Source organism: Lissotriton helveticus, chromosome 12 (assembly GCF_964261635.1).
Source record: "Lissotriton helveticus chromosome 12, aLisHel1.1, whole genome shotgun sequence".
NCBI lineage: Eukaryota > Metazoa > Chordata > Amphibia > Caudata > Salamandridae > Lissotriton > Lissotriton helveticus.
The window spans coordinates 332,980,474-333,002,899 of record NC_136073.1 but is presented as its reverse complement, the minus strand read 5'-3'; positions in this window follow the sequence as shown (position 1 = coordinate 333,002,899).

Here is a 22,426-nt window from a genome sequence, read left to right as displayed (position 1 = left end):
CAGTCTGGCTACTGGTTCCAGCTCGCTTCACCCCAGCTCACTTCCGCGCCAGGACACTCCAGAGTATTTGTGCGCACTACAAGTTCTTTATAACATAACATATAACATAACATGCTATATTCCATATTGAGCATCGCAGCACCTATGACTTTCATGCATTTCGGTCTCAGTCATTCCCATTTGTCAAAGATTATCCAAACTCACTGTATGTGCTCCATATTCCAGCTCTCCTTGTATGTACTTGAGCTTTATGTCCAGAGTTCACCTCCTCCCCTCTCTGCTTTCTTTGCTTTCTTTGGTCCACTCCCACACCTCCACAAGTCTAAATAATTTTGTTGACATACATGCTACGGTTTGGTGTACCACACCATTTAGTAAAAGGCTCACATACAGACTAATGCCACCATCTACTAGTATCATCATTGACTCTGTACAAACTGTTGTTGTTTGCTGTCAGCAGCAGGAAGGGGCAGAACGGGGCCACCCCCTTTGGCTCGTCTTCACTGGAGCAGTCCTGGTGTCACTGGCCCTGTGGTACAGAGACATTTCATCAAGAAGGGGGCCAAGAATGAGGTATTTCTGTTTTCCCGGAGTTTTAACCTAGTGTCTGTGACTGTTCTCTTGAGTACTTCACAAGATTGTCCTATTGACATACCTGATTTGCTTAATCTTGTTGCTACCTAAAGGGATGAAGTGGTCCCAAATGGTGCCGAAATATGTGTGTCAACAATGGACAGAAAGAAAGATCTTCTCACCAAAACTTTGCCCACCATCACCTGTGTGTCGACCATAGACGGTTTCCTTCAGCGGGCGGTGGGGTTGTGTCCAAAGAAATAGAATTGGTGGAGAGGAGGTTTTCGCTGGACAGGGATATTTCTCATGCCCCATCCCATGGGCCACCCACCTGTAGCAGCTTAATGGGGCCCTCCCAGAACTTGGGGGAGCATGAGGATGTTCACGTGAGGGCCATCCCGGGGGAGCAGACAGTCCTTAACTCTCATTTACAGCCATTTGTCCAAGGCGGAAATGCAAAAGGAAGACCTGCATATCTACCCAGCCCTCTGCAGAGTTTCCTACAGTGGCTAATCCTATCTCTATTTCACCTAGAGAGGAGATAGACCCTCTTCATATGAACATCTCGATTGGGGACATTGAAAGATTATTGAATAATAAGCTGGACTCAGTCTTGAAGATATTTTTTTCATATTGAAGATAGGGTCTCCAAACTACTTTCCTTGATGATCAAGAGGAGGGCTGAGTTTGTCCAGGTGCAGGGTACCAAAGAAGTCTCTCAGGGGCAGGGGAACTCACTCCTGGGAGGGTCGCTACAGAAACCATTGAAGCTGCGGGGTGTAGCGATGGGATCCTCCCATTCAGGTTCAAACCAAGGGCCTGAGTAGGCAATTCAGAGTTTCCAACTTCGAAACAAAGGAGGGAGAGGCCTGCACTCTGTGTCTTCCATACAGCTGGGAGGGGTGTTAAATCTCCCCTCAGCAGCAGCACCATATGTTATGGGCTGTTCTAGTGCTAATGGAGAATCGTACAAAAAACTAAAAAATAAGGTGATGCACTGGATTAGTTCTCATCTCTCTCATAGGAGGGATCTTCCGAGTGCTCTCATCATGGTATAAAGAAAAAGCTGGATTGGCATGGATAGGAAACCATGGTCAAGTGATTGTGTGGTAGTTAATTTTAATAATCCCTGGCTAGCTGGCAAATTACTTGCTATCACCCTCCGAATGACAAGAGGTCCATCAGGGACAGTTGCTTTGCCCCTGGGATTTTTCTACAGACTCGGTAGTATATCGACTACTTCTTATTCTCATTCCTCTGGTAGAAGGCCCTGTCCAACTAACGATCTCCCTGCTAACAAGCCACCCCCCCAATACCCACTGCCAATAGATTTCTCCCTTTGAGTGGATTGGAGTCCTGCAATTGACCGGATCAAACTGAATCGTCTCAGTCTAATAAAACTCAAGATCAAATTGAATCGTCCCAATTTCACAGTATCCCAAACGCTCCCCACATAGGTTCTTCTCAGCAACTCATGGGTCTTAAGATGTTGTCCTTGAATATTGCAGGTCTTGCTTCTAAGTTTAGCAATCCTAGGTGGGTCTCTTATGTCCAACCTTTCCATATAATTTGTCTTCAAGAAACATGGGCAATTGATAATAGCTTTTGTCTGGCGGGTTTTACTACTTATTTTGAACCGGCGGTGCCTTTCATGGCCGGTAGGGCCAAGGCGGGCTTAATAATGTTTGTTAAAATTGAGTTGAGTGGGTTTAACCTGGACCATAACTGGCAAGCTCACACACTACAAGGTGTACGACTCACATTGCCTGGCCTTTCTCCAATGGTTTTAATACATTTTTATAATAACAAGGGAAGATGTTCCGAGCCCCCAGGAATTCCTCGTTTGGATAGCGCTTTGAGTTTGAATTTAGGAATGGGAGATGGTAAACCACTAATCGTCATTGCTGGCAATTTTAATTGTCACCTGTGAAACCTCTCCCCAGAGAGTGGTGCCTCTAATTGTAGCTGTTGGTTGAACGAAGGATTACATTTTCTTCACTCACAGGAGGGGTGGAAACTAAATGAGCTTCTAGATGTTTATAGCCTGGCATTAACCATGGAGAAATTGGCAAATTCCTTGAACCTTGCTGTTAGCCCATCTTACACAGGGAGGGGTAGAGTTTCGCTTATTGATTTCATAATTCTCTCTGCACCATTATACCTCCAGAGTTCACATTTTTATATCTTTTTTAGTCCTTTCAGTCAGTGATCACAATCCATTATCCCTAACCTTTCTACCCTCCTGGTGTACTGCTGGTATTGTCCCCATATTCAAGAAGGGGGACAAAGAGAACCCACAATGCTATTAGCCAATCTCACTATTGGATGCCACAGTCAAGGTCTTAGGGAGGGTGGTTTCAAATAGGTTGTCTGACTGGACAGAAGTTAATAACATCTTGAGTGACATCCAGTATTGATATAGGGTGGGGAGGTGGACAGCCGACCAAGGTCTCAATCTCCATCTAATTATCAATAAATACACAGTGGCTCGGTTCAGTCTGAATCTCTACCTCTTGGTTTATGGACTTGACGCCTGCTTTTAATAAGGTAAATCGAGCTAAACTGTGGGCCCTGCTTAGTGCGCTGGGGGTCAATTCCAGTATTGTGGCACTATTATCTGATCTGCACTCAACAACCTCAGCCTTGGTGCATTTTTCTTAAAGAGCAGCTTGGACCCGACTATTTTCAATTAGCTGTAGGGTTCACCAGGGGTAAATACTCGCACCTTTTATGTTCACTTTGTATGTGAATGGGCTAGAGTCTAAGCTCCTATCGGTATCGGCCAACTGTCCAATGATCAAGAACAGATTTCTCCCCGTCTTGCTATATGCATATGATGCGGTCCTGATGGCTTGGACCCCACAGGGGTTGTACTTACTACTAGCCAAATCTGTGTCTTTCATAAGACTCCTGGACCTCTCAGTCAATTCTTCAAAGTCTCATGTAATGGTAGTGGGCCCTAAAACTACTAGCAGTAAGACCTTTAAGGTATCAAATGTTACCCTGTCTAAAGTCAATGCCTTCCCTTATCTGGAAGTTCTATTGGATGCCACAAAATGCTAGAAACCCCTGGTGGAAACTAAAAGATCAGAGTCTTTTAAAACCATGGGGGCTGTATTTTGTTTTGCACCGAGGATTGACTCCTAGGCACTTGGGGATCTTTTAAAAATGTATCAATCTAAGTGTATTGCACAGCTGCGATATGGTAGCGAGGTCTGGGGTTTTACAAAGGTGGACCGTTTCCAGGTAATGGAGAACAACTTCCTATGAAAGTTAGTCCAGGTCCCCCAGTCCACCAGGCTTTTTCTTTGCACGCGGAACTGGGACTTGATTATGCCTCGGACCAAGTCGCCCTAACTCCGCTTATGTGCTGGATAAAGATCTGGAGGAGCGAGGAGCTAAAGTTAAGGCAGCTGATTCTTGAGGACTTTAGGTAGGCCTGACACTTTTCTGAATCCAACTGCTCTCTCCACCTTTGAGCTGGGGAATGTTAAAAGATTGTTTCGGGAATACTACAGTTTGGAGAGAGAAAGTCTAGAGCTCCAGAAGCCAGCAATTAGAGGCCATATGCTTCTAAAAAACATACAGGGGTTGGAGCCTCACCTGGACCTGGTTTTCTGACAACATGATAGGCTTTCATTGGGCAGGTTCAGGTTTATTCAATTGCATAATTTGTTGGCTTCCCCGCTTGGTTGGGTTATGTTGGAGTGAAGGGAATCCTGTGGTTGTGACGATGTGTCTCCATGGGATTTGCTTCACTTTACATTGTTTGTTCTTATACAGTTGGCAGAGGAAGTGATTTTTAATCCTTCTGCTTAAACCGTTACACTTTAAACAAGTTAGGCCTGCCTTGTTGTATTTACAGATGTTACCTACGGTCCAGGTGATTTTGACTGATTAATCCTTTTTATGGGCCATCAGGGCGTCGAGGGAATCGATACTTTATTAACTCTGTTATGTGTTTCCTGGTTTTGTAAGCAACTGTATTGCTTGTTTTTATTGTCGTTTTAGAAAATAGATTTTATTATATTGACTTGTACTCTTTTATGGTGATTTTATTAACTGAATAAAGATGTATTGATTGAATGACTCTGCATGAGAAATAGGTGAACCAATGAAAGCTTGAGCCAGGCTTGAATTCACGCTTTGGCTGAGATTTAGATCCTCTACATATTCAGACCAAAAACAAGGCAAGTTTTCTCCTTGCCAAAGTTTGCCTCCCTGCTGTGCTCTCTCACCTTTCTTCTCTCAGCTCTGCTAGGTGCCAGGGATGAAGGGCTGACTAGTGCCATAACCTTGTTCTAATTGCTCCACTTGGCACCATTGGTAGTTAATAATAAATAAATATTACATATGAAAGTGATGCAGTAGAAGTCATGCTAGTTTTTATGTGGCTTAGTCTTCATATTCTATTTTACTATGTTGTTTTGTGTTAGATGTATCTCCAGACCCTGTAATAAGCTTTTGCATTAAACTCTTATTTTGTAAGATTCTGAATGCAACACTAATATATGTAACCATTTAGTGATTACTCATCAAGCCTTTGCTAATGTATGCTTGCAATGAGGGGCATCCTGTGGTCTCATTCCAGTGAGTACTGATTCATTTTTAAACATTACTTGAATAAGAACATTTTAAAATTTTTGTTGTGATATCAGTGCATTGAGAACACAATACCTTCAAAAAGAATCTTCCTGACAAAAAAGTGTGGGACAGAATATTGCAGCTAAGAATATTGTTTTTGTAACCACAGTCAAAGTAAAAAAGAAATTTATTTCGGCCACTAGGGCCATGAAAGTGTACATAAAACACATAATAAGTAACTAAAACCCAGATTACTCATGTTAAAATAGCAGGTTCATTCATAATGAAAGAAATCATGTCAGTACCAGATAAAAAGTAAAACAGACATTGTGAGTATGAGAGAACCCAACATGCACAAACAACAGCAGCTTAAGGTAAGTCAGTATATCGTAGGCGTCCAAATCAAGAACCAAGTGCAGTGACTACCCAAACGTTCCTTTAAGGGATGATGAATACAGCAAGGCACAAAGCACCACCAGTGGGTCAATCGTATGGTTCAACCCTAGCTCTGATGAAGGGAAAGAACCTTCCTTCTTAACAACCACATTGCACCTAAAAATTTGGCAACCGAACAGGCGTATATCAGCCGGCAATCAGTTCTGAGAATTTGAAGAGCAACGCAGTGCCTGTGTGTGCCAAACTGCCTGTTTTTGTAATTGTTTGTGTTATTTATTATTGTTGCATGTAGTATCACTTTAGATTTATTTTGTAATGTTTTTTCTAGTTTGTATTTTATAACTTATTATAATGAATTGGATCATTTGTGGGGGTGGGTGACTGTCCACTTCAAAGATTAATCACAACCCTTGTCAATGTGAACCATCAAAGTCGCCAAATAAACCTGAGTACAACCCCCTGGTAGCTATGGCACAGATCAGACAGGTTTATAGACAACATAGGGCAATGTGTACAATATTTCGGCAGTACTAAAACAGTAATAAAGGCAAAATCCCAAACAGCAAAAATCCCAAATCAAATTAGAAAAATAGAGTAATATTTAAAAAGTAAAATGACACCAAAGCACAAAAATCCATCAAGGGTAACCAGAGGTATGAATTTTAAAGATTTAAGGGAAAGTGGAGCCAAAAAAGCACACACTATCAGTGGTAGTCAAAAGTTATATAAGATTGGGAACCCAGGCGCAATTTCAGGCCTACCGCGATGAATCACCGGGCAGATAGACCAATCAGATTTAACTCTAAGGCTAGTGGGACAAGGCAGCTGGTTCTATCCAAAGAAGGCTTATGGAGATCGGAGAGGCGATGGACAAGATCAAGCTGAAACGGATGTATGACATTACAACGCATGCTTTTACATCGCATGCCTTTACAACGCTGTTTTTACAACGCATGCCTTTACAACGCATAGTGCTTTGGGGCGCTGGATAGTAAATAGTTTAATTTACTATTCCAACTCCAGTCCCCGTGGATAGTAGGGAAGGTGTTGGATAGTAAATTAAACCTATTCTCTATCCTAGAGTGCCCCCCAGCGCAATGCGTTGTAATGGTTTGCGTTGTAAAAGTTGCGTCGTAAAGGCACTGCGTGGTAAAAGATGCGTTGTAAAGGATGTTTCCCAGCTGAAACTGTTAGTGTCAGTGGAAAAAGTGCAAATTTTGTGCCCACGGAGGTCCTCTAATTTATCCTTTGCTCAGACAGTATTTTGATCTTTGGACGACGGCTCCTTTTTTTGGAGCTCGACATCATCCTGTGAGAGGATGATTGATTTCATGAGGCCAGATACCTTTTTGCCAAGGCTCCACTGAATATTTTGCTTCTGAGGTGCAACACTGAGCCTGAGGAACCAATTTTCTCAGCCCATTGATGTCACTCTTTGGGGAAATAGGCTGAGTTGGTTTGTTCCAGTCCACCAGAAGTTTGGAAGTTCAGAAAGTGTATATGTCCCAGCTTTTCAGGACTAGTAGAAGAAGAGAATTTAGATGCAGGCAAAGGTCCCAGGTCCTTAGGAACAACACTTGTGTGGTCAAGACTCACACCAGCAGAGCCCCCATCAGGGTCCAGGTGAGGTCCAGCTGGCACGGGTCATCTGTGCATGTAAGGGAAAATTAAACTATTGCAGCTTGTTGTGGCCTTGTAGCTACACAGATGGGCAGTCAAATGACCCTTGTTTTTTGGCGGGAGCATAAGGGAGCAGGGACAGTCCTTCTGCACTCCTTGCAGGCCACAATTATGCCTATCAGTAGCTAGTGGGTGGGAGTGGCTCCTGACTCCTACCTAACAAATGTAAAAGTGCTCTAGGGTAACCCTACCCACTTTTGCAGCAGTTTCTGTTTGATTGACTGCAGACAATGCTACAATGTCCCTCACTCTCAAAATCAAAGATGGGGAAACCCGTTATCCCTTCTCCATAGCCTGTGTGTGCAGCTTGAGGTGTGGCCAAGGTAATGAACAGCCCCTGTACTATGGTCACTTCAAACCGGTTCCGGGTCAGCTTTCCTACCTCTGGGTCAGTTGCCAGCCAAACTAGGAAGACAAAATTTCGGGACTTTTCAGGTGTAATCTAACATTTACTTGTTACAGGGAAGGTCTCTTTGAATTATATAAAGTTCCTGATCCCACCACAATGTCTGTGCTCAAGGAGCAGTTTTCACACCTCATCAATACATATCATTGCTGGGTTACTGCTGGAGGTCTAATGCAAAATAGCCTCCAGGAACTTGAGGCAGGGAAAAGGTGACCAGGCCACCATTCAATTGGATTTTAACAACTATTTAAAAGACTAGTTTAATTATTGTATTGCTCCTTCTTGAGATAGGGTTTGAGTATTTTACTCTGTATTCTGATTTTCTATATAGGACAGCTAGGCCTGCTACAGTGAAATAGCTTTTTTGCCTTGTCACTATACAGATAGCTAACATTAATTTTCTGCATGTACCACTTTTAGTTACAATGCACCCCTCTATCTGGGCTGCAAGGTCCACATAGGGGTGACTTAGCATGACTTAAAAGAGAAGGCCTTTATCTGTTAAATGGATTATTTCAACAGTTTGCACTGCAGGTTTTCCACTGCAGCAGGCAGACTACAATGGTAGACCTGAAGCCATCGTTTTGTTTATCACACTAGAGCCTGGCCCAATAAGTGCTGTTGTCCTTAAGTGACAGTTAACTTTTCATGTCATAGGTGTATTTCTGCACCAAAATCGATGGGCTCATAGAAAAGTTAAATGCAGAAATCAGGGATGTCCAATTTCTCAGCACACACTCGGCACTGGACAACAGATTCCCAGTGTGCAGAGTCTAAAAAACAGCAATAAAATAGGGTCTAGCAAAAGCCATAAAATGTGTTGTGACTATGAAGAAAAGGCAGATTTCCTACTGTGATTATTATTTTATTGTTAAATGTTCAGATTTTTTTTAGTAGAGATTATTTTGTTTTGCTTAGCTAGTATATATAAAGAATAAGAATTCATTTTATTATTTTTTTCTTTGTATTGATGAATTGCCATGTTTGTAGAGGACTAGAGTTGAAAGTGCTTTGATAAATAATTCATAATTTTGCTCAATTTTTAAACTTTGAATAGATAATTAGAGTATTAATTATGTATATTTTATATTCTTTGGATTAATTTAATACATGTTATCATATTATGTTTTTATTTTTTATCTTTTAATATGTTATTGGAATATTTGTTTTTAATGTGATTTTATTTAACATTTTGTGTACTATTTACAGAGTTTTATGGGTTGTTAGTGTTGTAGGGAAAAGGTAAGGAGGGTAGAACAGTTTTATACATAAATATTTAGATTTATTTTATTGTTAAATACTTTGTTATTGGTTATTTGAATTTTCAAAAAGTACTTTTCTTAACTAACTTGCTTGCAAAACAAGGTAAATATGTTTAAAAAAGTTTTCACTTACTATTTTAAATATATCATGTTTGCTATGTTTGTTACATGTTATTAATTCTCCTAATTATGTTGCTATGCTTGAAAGGAAGTATGGAGGTATTTTTAATATATTTTTATTCATATTTTATAATTATGTGCTAATTGGTTACATATTTTTTTATTTATTTTAGTTATGTTTGTTATATGTATCAATGTTTAAACTGTAGTCTTTTTCGATTCAACACTTTCACCGCTGTTGCTTAGATCAGCTTTGGAACAGAACATATTATTACTCCAAATTTAAGCTAGTTGTTTACATATTTTATGTTGACGTAGGAAAGCTATCTATATATTTATGTTTTATAAATATTGGTGCTTCATTATTTAATATTCTTCCCACTTTTTGTATTTCTTCCTATCAGTTTTGCAGGAGCATTATAAATGCATTTTCTTGTTTTGAAGATGTACCTTTTTTAATGTTTGTAAGATTTTATAATTATTATTCTTTTTGAATATTTTTGTTTCAATGTTGTTTCTTATTTCAAATTTGTTTTTGTATTTTTAGGTACAATTTCTAGATTTTAAGTGTTATAGGTAAACCTGGCAGACCTATCAAGCAGGATTTGACACTATAATGTCAAAAAGGATGCTCACAGCCCCTACCCTGCATATTCTTGAAGGTTCAGAGGAGTCCATTTCAACAGCTTTATTCAACAAATTTAAGTCATAAAAGCATTTACAACAATACAGATGGAATTGGTTAGATAAAACAGCTGCCAAAAATAAGACATGTAAATTCGAAAATTGAATATGTTTTTAGATAAAATGCACGCACTTATTATGGTAATCTTTACAGACTCTAAATCATATAATAATACTGATGCTTGTAAAGCGCAAACAGCTACCTCACAAGGAGGTGTCCCGGCGCTAGTAGAGAGCTTACAGCTTAGGCAGGAACTGTGGCAAATGCCTAGGTTTTTTGGATGAAAAGCCAGATCTTCAGGAGTTTCTTAAAACTTGCTTCTGTCGAGGTGGATTTAATGGCCAGCGGCAGGGCGTTCCACAGTTTCGCCATACCGGCAGAAAAGGATCTACCCCCAAGTCTGGCCTTCCTAACTCTTGGTATAGTTAGCTGAAGCAGGGAGTTGGAGCGTAAATGTCTGTCCTGATGGTAGCGGGTGAGTCTAAGTTTTGAATAGTTAGGGCAGGTGCCTTTTAATGCTCTAAACGCCAGGGTAAGAACTTTAAATTTAATTCTGCTCGCCACTGGGAGCCAGTGCAGTTCGCGCAGGTGCGGAGAGACATGATGTTTAAAAGGAATCGATTTTATAAGTCTCGCAGCCGCATTCTGCACGATCTGCAGGCGCTGCACCAGATACTTGGGAAGACCAAGGTAGAGGCCGTTCGAGTAGTCCAGTCTTGAGGTAACTGTTGCGTGGACTACCGTTTTACGGCACTCAGCAGGTAGGAGAGATAGAAATTTGCGAAGGTTCTTCAGTTTGTGAAGGCAACCTGTGGAGACCTGCTGAACATGCGAGGAGAAAGAGAGATTTTCGTCCCATCTTATTCCCAAGTTCTTCGCATTGGGTCCAGGGACTGGAGCTGGTCCCATTTCGGGGGGCCACCATAGGTCTGGAGTAGGACGCATATTTTTTCCAAAGAATAGCACTTCCGTTTTGGATGCATTCAGCTTGAGTTTGTTAGTGTTCATCCAATTGGCTATGTCTTGAAGGCAGCCCTTAATTTTACTGAAAGCAACCTCAGATACTTCAGCAAAGGGGAAAACCAATTGAGTATCATCGGCATATGAGATTGCCTTGACCCCCCATTTGGCGAACAAGGTAAAAAGTGGGGCTAAGTAAATATTAAAAAGTAACGGGCTGAGTGCAGACCCCTGGGGGACACCACACCAGAGACGTTTTGGTTTCGAGGAGAAAGTGCCCAATGCAACTTTCTGGGAGCGATCAGTTAAGTAGGATTGAAGCCAGTTCAGTGCTCTATCCTCCAGACCTGTGTCTCTTAGCCTTAACAGCAATCTTCCATGGTCCACTGAATCAAAAGCGGCCGATAGATCCAGGAGCACCAGCATGGCTGACGCCCCTTCGTCTAAAGACCATCTAATTGACTCAGCAACCTCGATAAGGGCCGTCTCGGTGCTGAAACCAGTCCTGAAACCCGATTGTGTTTCATGAAGGATTCCGTTATTCTCTATGAAACTGTTCAGTTGGCGTTGAATCAGTTTCTCGAGCATTTTTCCGGGGGCTGCTAGCAGAGAAATGAGGCGTAGGTTGGTCAAGTCGTCAGGGGCACTATTTGGCTTTTTTTTTAAAGGGAGGAGGGTGGCATGTTTCCAGCAGTCAGGGAACGTGCCAGTTTCAATGGATGTATTCCAGATATGAAGGAGAGGTGTAGCAATAGCTGACGCCATCATTTTCCAGAGTTTTGGTGGACAGGGGTCGTCTGGGCCTCCAGATTTGCATTTGTTTAGCTCACTCATGGCCTCATCACGGGAGATGTGATGGAATTGAACTAGGGGAGGAGGGGGCGAGTCTTTTATGTCAAAGTCCGCCATTACAGTGGGCGTGGGGTTTGAAAAGGTCTCATAGACCTGGATAATTTTTTTATCAAAAAAGTCCGAGATATCTTCGCAGAGTCTCTCTGATGGAATTATCTCAGTGTCAATGGCTCTTGGTTTAAAAAAAGATTGAACAATCTTAAAAACTTCTTTACTAGATTGCTCAGCTTGTTGAATGGAGGTTGCAAAGAATAATTTTTTGGCTTTTTTTATAGATTGGTGTAAACTTCGAAGGGCTTTTTTGTAGCAGTTTTTTGCTGCTTCACAATAGTTTGCCCTCCAGAGGCGCTCCAACTTTTTGCAATTGCTTTTTTTCTCCATCAACTCTACGGAGAACCAAGGGGCGGTCGGGGATTCTCTGCGAGATGTGGCAGTTTTAGCAGGAGCGATAGATTCCACTGTATTGCCTATCCAGCGGTTTAGCAGCACTGCATCGGAGTTCACATCCGATGTCATATAACTGAATGATTGGGAATGCAATCCAAACCTTTAAACATTTTTGGTGAATACATTTATCATAAAACTTGATAAAATCACATACAAAAAGTATGGTAAGTGCATCTAAAATATGTACAATACACATCTCAAATTAAACGTGAATTAAACACTTGTTATGATTCTATTTACACCTTAAACACCCATTTGGATCTAGATAAATGTTTATCACTGTTGTGTTCCCGGACTGCTTAATACAAAATAGCTGTATTAGATCACAACATTATTTTATCTCACATAGATGTAATGAGTCGGCCCTTAATACCCATGACCATCCTAAAAATGTTGCCATGGCTATAGCAATTGTTGCTGAGGTTTCGGTCCGCAAAATTCATGCGGCTACCAAGCCTGTCTGGTGCCCAGGAGTTTACAAATTGAGAGCAACCAAACGCGATACGGAGCAACGTACCTAGCACAAACAAAACTCACTGGCAGTGTGCCTACCCTAAACTGAAAATACAGTTTATGGTCTAGCGGTTTGGTTATTAGATCCCAGTATGTCTCCAGCTCCGGGATAGCTTTATGTTCCTGGAAAAGGCCAGTTAGAGAGGATGGTTCACTCAGTCTAATGATGTTATACTGAGACCATTCCTAATATGTAGCCTTCAGAACCTCCTTTGTGGGAAAACTTGAGTTTTCAGTATCAGACCATAGGGAGGACAAACCTAAGTAAGACAAGAGGTCTCTGACTGCCCGTAGCCATTTAATACCGTATGAACCATCAGCCCTTATTATTTCTAAGAAGCCTGTCGCATAACCTGCAAGCTCCGGCATAGTCCAAAGTCTCCGCCAATAGAGGAGGGGTTGAAGTTTAGCTGCAATCGGTTTTCTCCCCAGATCAATTAATAATGGGCATATTGGGGTACTTTATGGAAGTCTAGCAATTTATCTCAAGAACCTATTTTCAGAAGACGTGAGAGTTAGTAGGTTCTTGCACCCCCAGAGTTCAGATCCATAGAGGGCTGAGCTAATGACTTTCATGTTGTAAATTTCTAAAACTGGGCAAACTGGCTTAGTATGTGAAGAGTTATGTTCAGGTGTAGGATCCCTGACAGTTGCCTATGTTTAAGGGATGCTAGATCTATCTGATGATCCCACTTCATATTGCCTTGAAAGTTAACCCCTAGATAGGTGAACTCCTTGACCAATTCTAGCGGCCTATCATTCATTCGGATGCCCCCCTTGAAGGCCCTATGTGGATTAAATGCCTTCAGTTTTGTCTTTGACACATTGACCTCCAAGCCCCGCTGTGAACAGAATTCCTCGAATGTTTTTAGGGCTTTCTGGAGTCCGCTTGGGGTCTTGGTTAAAATCAATGTGTCTTTTGCCAACATTAATATTGGCATTTTATCGCTTGCCAATACCGGGGCATCCGAAGGTGTAGAAATTATATGGTCCACTATCCCATTAATATATAATGAGAATAGCGTTCGGGCCATCACACAGCCTTGACACACGCCTCTCTCTATGGGGAATGTTTTGGTAACTTCCCCCTGTCCACCCCATCTAATTTTTGCGCTGCTATCCTCATGCAATCTAATAATCAAGGTCAGGAGTTCTGATGGCATTCCTAGATCTTGTAAGGTTAACCATAATTTAGTGCGGGGACGAGGTCGAATGCCGACTTCAGGTCAACAAAGGCGGCATAAAGGCTTCCCTTACCAATGGTCACTATCTTCCAGTGCATCAGGACAAACCGAAACACCTGATCAATTGTGCTGGTGTAATCTCGAAACCCAGCTTGCAATGGGGACAAAACCCCAAACTCCTCAATCCATTCTTGAACTCTAGTGAGCACCAGCCTCCCAGTTATTTTCTGCAGACAGTCAATTAGGCTGATTGGCCTATAGTTCCCAGAAAATGATTTGGCCCCTTTCTTAGAGACAGGCATAATCTACGCTCCCTTCCAGGAGTCGGGTATGGGGGCTCTTTGGGCAATAGCATTTGTCAACAAGGAAATATAGCGGCACCATCTATTCTTATCATGTAAAAAAATGTCTCCAGGAATATGCCGTCCGGCCCTGGGGCCTTTCCAGCCAGTACTGATTTAAGTGCTGTCTCTACCTCAGCCCTACTAAAGGTGGCATCCAGGTATAATGTTCTTATAATCTCCCCCTCCCCTCCAGATAGATTATAGGCATATTGGGGATTAAAATGGTTCACCCAATCTCACTGAGATACATGGTTTTGAGGTGGCTCAGCCTGTCCCCCCCTTATCCCATTTATAAATGTTCCAAAATAGTTTTGTTCTTTTGTGGCACAGGCTTCCCTTAGTTCCTGCTACCTTTTATCCTCCCATGATCTCTTAGCTTGTGCCTGGGTGCCCCTATAGAGGGACCTTGCTGCTCTAACTTTTTTGGGGTTGCCATCTTTGATCGTAGCCCCTAAGGCTTGTCGTGCCTCTTCGCATTCTTTATTGTACCATTGCCCCACTTTTGGATTAGTTGCCTTAGGGTTCTTTCCCTGCTTGAAAAATAGGTATGCAAGTGGCTAAAAAATTAGTTGTGTATATGTGTTGAATTAGCTAAGTCCCTATTTTTAGCTATGGTAGCCTCTAATTCATTAGTGGCATAATCCGTCCTCTTAAGAATTTTGTCTAGCAGATCTGGAATTTCAATTATTCTTCCCCGTCTTAAATTGTTGGTTGGTACAATGTCGCCTAGGGAATATCTGTTCCTAGCTTTTGTGCAGGTCTTTTGACAGCTCAGATCCATGGACCCACACAAAGGATTATGGTCACTTTCTAGCCTATCTATGACCACCATGTCTACCATGGAATGCCATAGCTTCAAGATCACCAGAACATAATCAATTCTGCTACCACTATGGCCATTATTAAAAATATTAGCCCCTTGTCTATCAGATTGTGTACGCCCATTTAATGCCTGCAAGCCCTTTTCCATGCAAATATTGTTTATTTGAATGACCACATCCTACCACTTACTTATAGGGTTTAACTCTAATATTGGAATACCCCATTTGTTGTCTTCTTCAGCTATTTAATGAACCACCTTCAGTGGTAAGGGGTTCAAATGTTGTATTAAAGTCCCCCGCTATTATAGTATTCATGACGCCCTGATGTGAGTCAAGAAGGTCTTCGAGAGCCGCTAAAACTCCCAACCTTTTCCCTCTTTTTCCTCTAACATAGACATTATATGTATCTATTTTCAGATGGTCACACGTGGTAGGTCTGCTTGCTTGGATGCCCTGGCTCTGGGTTGGAAGAACCTGGATGTTAGCCTCTAGGTCTTGTCGCACCCAAATTGTCAGCCCTCCCGAAGGCCTCCCTTTTGCTCCCTTATTTGCCTCAATAAAATAGTTTAGATATCCAGCACAAAAAAGGTCTGTCTCTGCCCAGGTTTCTTGAAAGAGGCAGATATTGTATACCTCTAAAAATGTATGCCAGGGGAGAGGCACCACTCTGTCCGTTGGGACCCCGGGAGGTCTCATAGCTGGATCCGGAATCCTGGCACCAGAAATGAATCAATAAAGTTCCTGTCACTCCTGGTAGCTAGTTTTAGAATCACCTTCCTCACTTTTCAAATTGTTTTTGCACTGCGCCTGTTACCCAACTAGTTAAGTGCCTTCTCATCTGCAGGATTGAGCACATCCTTTACAGAGTAGAATCAAAAACATCCCTGAGCTCACACCTCACAGTGAGGAGGTTGTAGCCCTTGGTGGGACTAGGCTTCCACGTCAAGAGGAGAATCCCAAATAATGAAGCATGCCACTTTGGTGGGTAATGGGATTTTGTCCCAATTAAGGGACTCCCCCAGAAGCCCCTAGAGTTAATCTTTGCCGCCTCTTTTCTTGTAGGGTCTTACACTAAGACCCAAGGATTTCTTTTGTTCTTTCACTAAATGGTTGGGGATTTAATCCTCGCTGGTCTCTTAAACTTCCCCAGGACCCCCTCCCTCTCTTGTATTTATTATTAATGTTGGCCTTCACCATAGAAACAAAAACAGGTAAATAGACAGGCTCCAATCCTCCATGTGACTCTCATTGGTAAGCCACAATCATCTCTTGGAATATGCTACAATAAGCACCATGGGTAATTACTCCCTCTTTGAACTTACATGATCCCTAATGTCTCTTTTATTCAAGAGATTGTCCATCATGCATTTAGGTTTCCTGCATCCTATTTGGGAGGAAGACGCCATATCCCGCCCCCTCTCCCCACTGAACAAGATGTACTTTGATACATTATTCCAGGTTTAAATATTATGGTGTGCTTCTAATGATCCCCGTATTCTCTCTGCAAATCTCCCTTATTATACGGTTCAATCACAACCATTCTTCCTCAGCGAACTATACTGTGTTGCAAATTGTGTGGAGGATTATACGTCTATATCCCAGCCCACTGACTTTCTCTGCTCTCACTCCCACCCCTTCCCTCTAAAGACAAAAGCTATCTATCTCTGTGCGTGTTCACCCGCCTCCTAAGTACGTACTTGTGACATAATTTCTTATACCACACCAAATAACTCAGTAGATTTAAACCTCCACCAATCCCCTCCTAGGCATATTATCTTAGCAACGTAAGTATTGTGGGCACTTATTTTTTGAAAATGTTTATAAAACTTATTAAACTAAAAGACACATTTTTCATCAGGTTCTAGCAAGAAACTATTGACCACTGGTGTATCAACTTCTCAGGATAAGGGCACAATTTAAACAAAGGTGTTCCATGACCATGTCCCAAAAAGACCTTATTTTCAGCATCAGCCAACCTGTTGCAGGTGCAATCCTTTCATACATTCTGTACCAAAGGCAAGTCTATTGGAACAGAGATTGCTCACCTTTGGACCACGCTCCTGCGTAACTTTGTTCACATTGACATCATCACAGTTTGAACAGAAGCTAAACAGCTGGTTGTTTCCTCACTGATGTCTACACATGTTTAGCAATCTGACTCCATAAAGCCATTTGCTGTGGATCTGCGTTAGAAATAATAAAAACACACATAGGAGACTAGTGTGGCTGATGTCTTCCTACTCAGAAACATCTGTATGTAAAATGATCAATGGCATTTTCTACAAAACACTGACATTGTAGCGAGAAATCCAGCAGCCAGGAAACCCACAATTCACTCTATTTGGCACATGAAGAGCTTATCAGCACCTTGGCGGCAGACCTCTTTTCTGAGGGACAAAGTAGAGGTTTCGGGAAACACCGCATCACATGGTATAATGCCACATGCCGCAAGGCGAAGGGACACCTCCTGTCTTTTATTAAGGAGGGCAAAAGCACACTGGAGATACAGGCTAGAAGAAGTGTCTACAAGAAACTCGTCACCCAGGCTAAGATTGAGTGGGACCAGGTTAAATGGGAGGAACTCTCTTGTTCGCTAGCTACCAAAGACTATCGTAAGTTCTTGCGAATTGTTAATATGGGATCCGAACATTTACCATCGGCTATAGAACCGAATATTGCGCCAAGGGTATGGCAAGAGCATTTCCAGTCCCTCTATACAGTGGAAGCTGGGGCTTTATGCCACCTATCCCCAACCATATCTAGCCACCCTGAGGGGGACCCCTTCACAGATAAAGAGATGCGAGCTGCTATTGCGGGACTGTCATCAGGCAAGGCTCCTGGATTGGATGGCCTCCCAGGTGATCTATTAAAACAAGAGCCCGATGTATGGGCCCCCTACCTATTGACAATATTTAATGCTGTCTTGATTGGTATGGAGGTCCCTAGTACTTGGCTGGGCGCAGAGGTTGTTCCCATATTTAAAAAGGGTTCGCCTCTGCTCCCAGCCAACTACAGGCCCATCAGCCTAATAGACGTGTCCCAGAAGCTTTTTGGTAGGCTTATACTAGATCGTCTCCAGAATTGGCTTGAGGAAACAGCTACTCTGAGCCCATATCAGGCGGGATTCAGGAGGGGGGTGTCCACAACTGATCAGATATTCCGCCTGAACCTTATTTACTGGAGGACTGCACTAATCGAGGGGGCAGCTTGTACACGGTTTTCGTGGACTTGCGAGCCGCCTTCGATTTGGTGCCAAGATCCAAACTATGGAGCGTACTCGCTGACTTAGGGGTCCCGGTAGACATTCTTGCCATCCTAAAGAGATTACACCAGAATAATTTTGCACGTGTCAGGTGTGGCAGAAATGGTAATCTAACTGAAAGATTCCCTGTTGATAGAGGGGTAAGACAGGGCTGTGTGCTCGCACCGACCCTGTTCTGCCTCTTTGTGAACGGGGTTATTGCCCACCTGACCAGGATTGGTGACATTGATGCTCTCAAATTGAATGGCAGCAGGGTGCCCGCTATCATGTTTGCAGACGACACCCTGCTGCTATCAAAATCCCCCATGGGAATACAACGGGTACTCGATGGGTTTCTGGAATTTTGCACGGAGAGGGGTCTTGAGATCAACGCTTCTAAAACAAAATATATGATCCTAAACACCACCCCTTCAACACGCCCTAATCCTTTGCTTGGTTTGGTGCGATTGGAGCGGGTCTCCACATTTGAGTACCTAGGAGTAACTTTAATTGAGAATTTGACATGGGGGACACACCAGATTAAGGCAAACATGAAACTGGTGCAGTTAGTGGGTGGCATCACTAGGATGGTGAATAAATCAACATACCGTCCACTTGGCCCTGCTATTCAAATTTACAAGTCGCAAGCACGGGGGGCAGTTACATATGGGGCTGAATTGTGGGGACACACCTCTGCCCAAAACCTGATGATCACGGAAAATAAATTCATCAGGCAGCTGGTAGCTCTTCCACCAAGCATGCTGTTACTTCCTTTGAGACTAGACCTGGGAATTAGACCAATTGCAGAAGAACTGGGCCTCAAACCATTAACTTTCTGGGGAAGATTATGGAGTAGCCAAGAACTCATCAACTATCGGTCCGAGCTTCAGGAGTTTTTAATTCTATCAAATGCAACCCACATCCCATGGCTAAGCTATGTAAAAAGGTCATGTGAGAGTCTGGGCCTTAAAGAACTTTGGACTGATCCAGCAAACGCAAGCACCAGGATCCCACGCAAAGTACTGTCAAAAGCTTATTACCACTTAAAGCTTACCATCGCTTTGGATAGCACGCGCGAGGGATCGCTGACGAATTTATTTGTTCAAAGCAAAGACTCCTACTCTCTGGAAGGTGTTTTGGATGGCATGACCCCTGTCCTAACCAGGAAGTTATTTCTCCAGTGGAGATATGGCACATTACCCCTCAGGTCATTCACTATTTCTTAGTCTTTGCCTCCAACCACAGAGCATTGCCCGGCATGTGGGCATACCCAAGAAAATGACTTACATGTGGTCTTCTTTTGCAAATCTTACCAAAGAATCAGGAAATATTGGCTTGTCCCCCTCCTAAAAAATCTGGGCTTCAGACAGTTCTCCCCGGCGTACAGGATCCTAAAGACTGATGTGTCTCCCCCAACTGTGTTTGCAGTGGCAGAGTTTTTAACAGCAATGTGGTTTATTCGCACCCGCACATTGAATGCAGAAGTGGACTTTTAATATTTCTTGTCAATCAATGATCGCAAGCTTTTATGAGGACAAATTGACCCATATGCTGTAGTCCAACTTTTAACTAATATTTTACTGATTTGTACAAATTACAATGATTTTTATTCTTTGTATATCTTTTATGATGTAATTGATCGAAATAAAGATTGAAATTGGATTGTTTAACACAATGCAAAGTTTGGTCAGATCACCAAGGCTCATTGCCAAAGTGCTTCTAAACATTCAGGGCCATATTATCAAGAACGGCAATAACATTATCGCTGCTTTAGCAGCAGGAAATTGCCACTAAAGCGGCAATAAAGAGCCTGATAATATGCCCTTGAGAATTCCTACAGTAGCCCAGCTGCTGGTGTGAAGCACATCAAACCTGGGCTTATATGGGAATTCAAAAGGGCATATTATCAAGCCTCTTATCACCGCTTTAGCAGCGGTTTCCTGCCGCTAAAGCGGCAATAATGTTATCACCGTTCTTGATAATGTGGCCCTCAGATTTTTGCAGACACCTTAATTTACACCAAGTTTATTCAACATAGACATTTATTCACAAAAATGGTATGTGATATCACACACCCTGTGAGTCCCTAAAGATATGACAAGCCAAACACCTGCTTTACCTTTGCCCACTCAACTAGATCTAGGTTTTTGATCATAGATTGTTTCTTGGTTTGAATCTGTGAAGCAAGTTACACGTTATCATGAGAATAAAAGGCTGATGTGCCAAAGAACAACCGTTCTAAAGATTGCACAATAAAATAGCCAAACAACAGCCAAAATATGTCAAATGTGTTTACATTGTTCAAAAGGCAAGCACTATACACCTTTTTCAACAGCACACCAAAAAGCTGAGATGCAGTTTGTGCACAGAAATTAATCTGTCTGGTTGTTAACTGTGGGATGTAGTGGTGTGGCACTGGATGGAAATAAAGCCTGTAGCACCATCATTGGATAAATACAAGCCTCTATTTAAATATCACCCTTAAAGTATGTTGGTCTACACCTTATGGCTATATATGAATTGGCATGCTCCAAGATGACTTAAGTGTCCTCTTTTTCTTTATGTGTTGTCATCATAATGAATGCGTGAAAGAAGAAAGGTGGAACCTGAGAAGGGGTGGAAAAGATTTGAGTGGTGACACAAATCTATGTGTGAGAACGCAACATCAGCATCAACAAGGGAGGCAATGTTGGTCCTCAAATTCATCCCAAAATAACTTATGAAAATGTTGCAAAGATTGTGACCAACTACTGAAAACTCTGCAATTAAAATATTGCATTCAACTCAATTGTACGACAATCGTAGGAGACAAAAGTGAAGGCACATTCATGTGAAAAGTTGTGTACTGCTTTGTTTGAACATTTATGTTTAAGTCCTTGAAGCGTGTTGCTTTTGAGACCAGTTGTCTGCATAGTGCTGTTGCACCCTTGCTGTAACAGGTCCACGTTTATTTTACCATTTGAATGTATTTTCTCTAAATAAACATGGTGGGAGAACTTGGTTTGATCAAAGGCATAGATGCTAGCAGTATACATGAATCATTTTGTTGCTACTCCAATGCTACCTCAATGCAGCACGTACAATGAAACTTTAACCAGACTAAACATTCTGGAATTAGAATAAACAAACAAGTCTGCATAAACCCCTGAACAGGAACCATCTAACTCTTTATTTGCTCTGAGACTCCTATTCCAGCCCAATGAGAACCAAAACAGCTACTTTTGAAAAGGTCAAAATACTTGACTTACTCTGGAACACAGCCTCCATGAGTTTCTGTCAAACAGCAGGTAGTAAAACATAATTAAATAAAAACGATTTAGATCTTACAGGAACACGCCTTACACAAGTCACAAAAAAGTCTATAAACATACTTATAGGGGCAGATTTATGAAGGCCTTGCGCCGCCGGTGCGTCATTTTTAACATGGGAAAAAGTGACGCACCGGCGGCGCAAGGCCTTCATAAATCTGCCCCATAGTGTTTAAACTTTGAGTGGGCCACTTTTAACAACACATAAAGTTAGTTAAAAAACGGAACCTGCCAAAACTGCCACTCCAAAAAAATGGGAGGACAGCTGGGAGACAAAATGCTGGCCTTTGTGTCCTTAATAAAATCCACATTCTCCTTTCATGCTCATTTTGAGAATCTTCACTTCATGTCAAGACAGCAGGCTAGCATTATGCAGGTTGAAAGCTACTCATAGCCACCACAGATAAAACCTTACTAATATACTTATACTGGACCTGATCAGCTGCTCTCAAGATCTCCAAATGCAACCTCCAGACAGAATAGTTTTACTGGCCGCAGAGACCCCAACTGAATGTACATTTAAAACACTCTTAAGTTCACACCTGCTGCATTCATAACCATCTTGGCCCGTCTAGCAATTACAGATAAAGTGACAGGTCTGAAAGGTTTCACATAAGAAATCAATAATTGAAAAAATCCATCACATCTAAACTCTCTCATTAGGCTGTCGTATTCCTTCAGACACTGCACTACACACAATTCTGGATGCTCAGTGAACCTGAGATTACAAATTGAAGTTGACATAGGGCCTGATTACAAGTTTGGCGGTGCTGGAGTGGATGGCACGCCACCGCCCTTCTCCCGCACCAACAAACTCGAACAGCGGCTGGCTGCCAGATTAGGAGTTTTTTCCTGGTGTGGCTGGGGGTCCTTTGGGGTTCCCATGGTGGTGCCTTTGTAAAAGGCAACGCAATAGGAACACCTAAGGCCTTTCCTGCACAGCATGGCCTCTTAAGAAGGCCTGGGTGGTGAACTTCACTCCGTTTGCGGAATTTTCCACACTCTGCACTGCAAAGAGCATGCAGATTTCCCCAAAACACCGCTCCACGA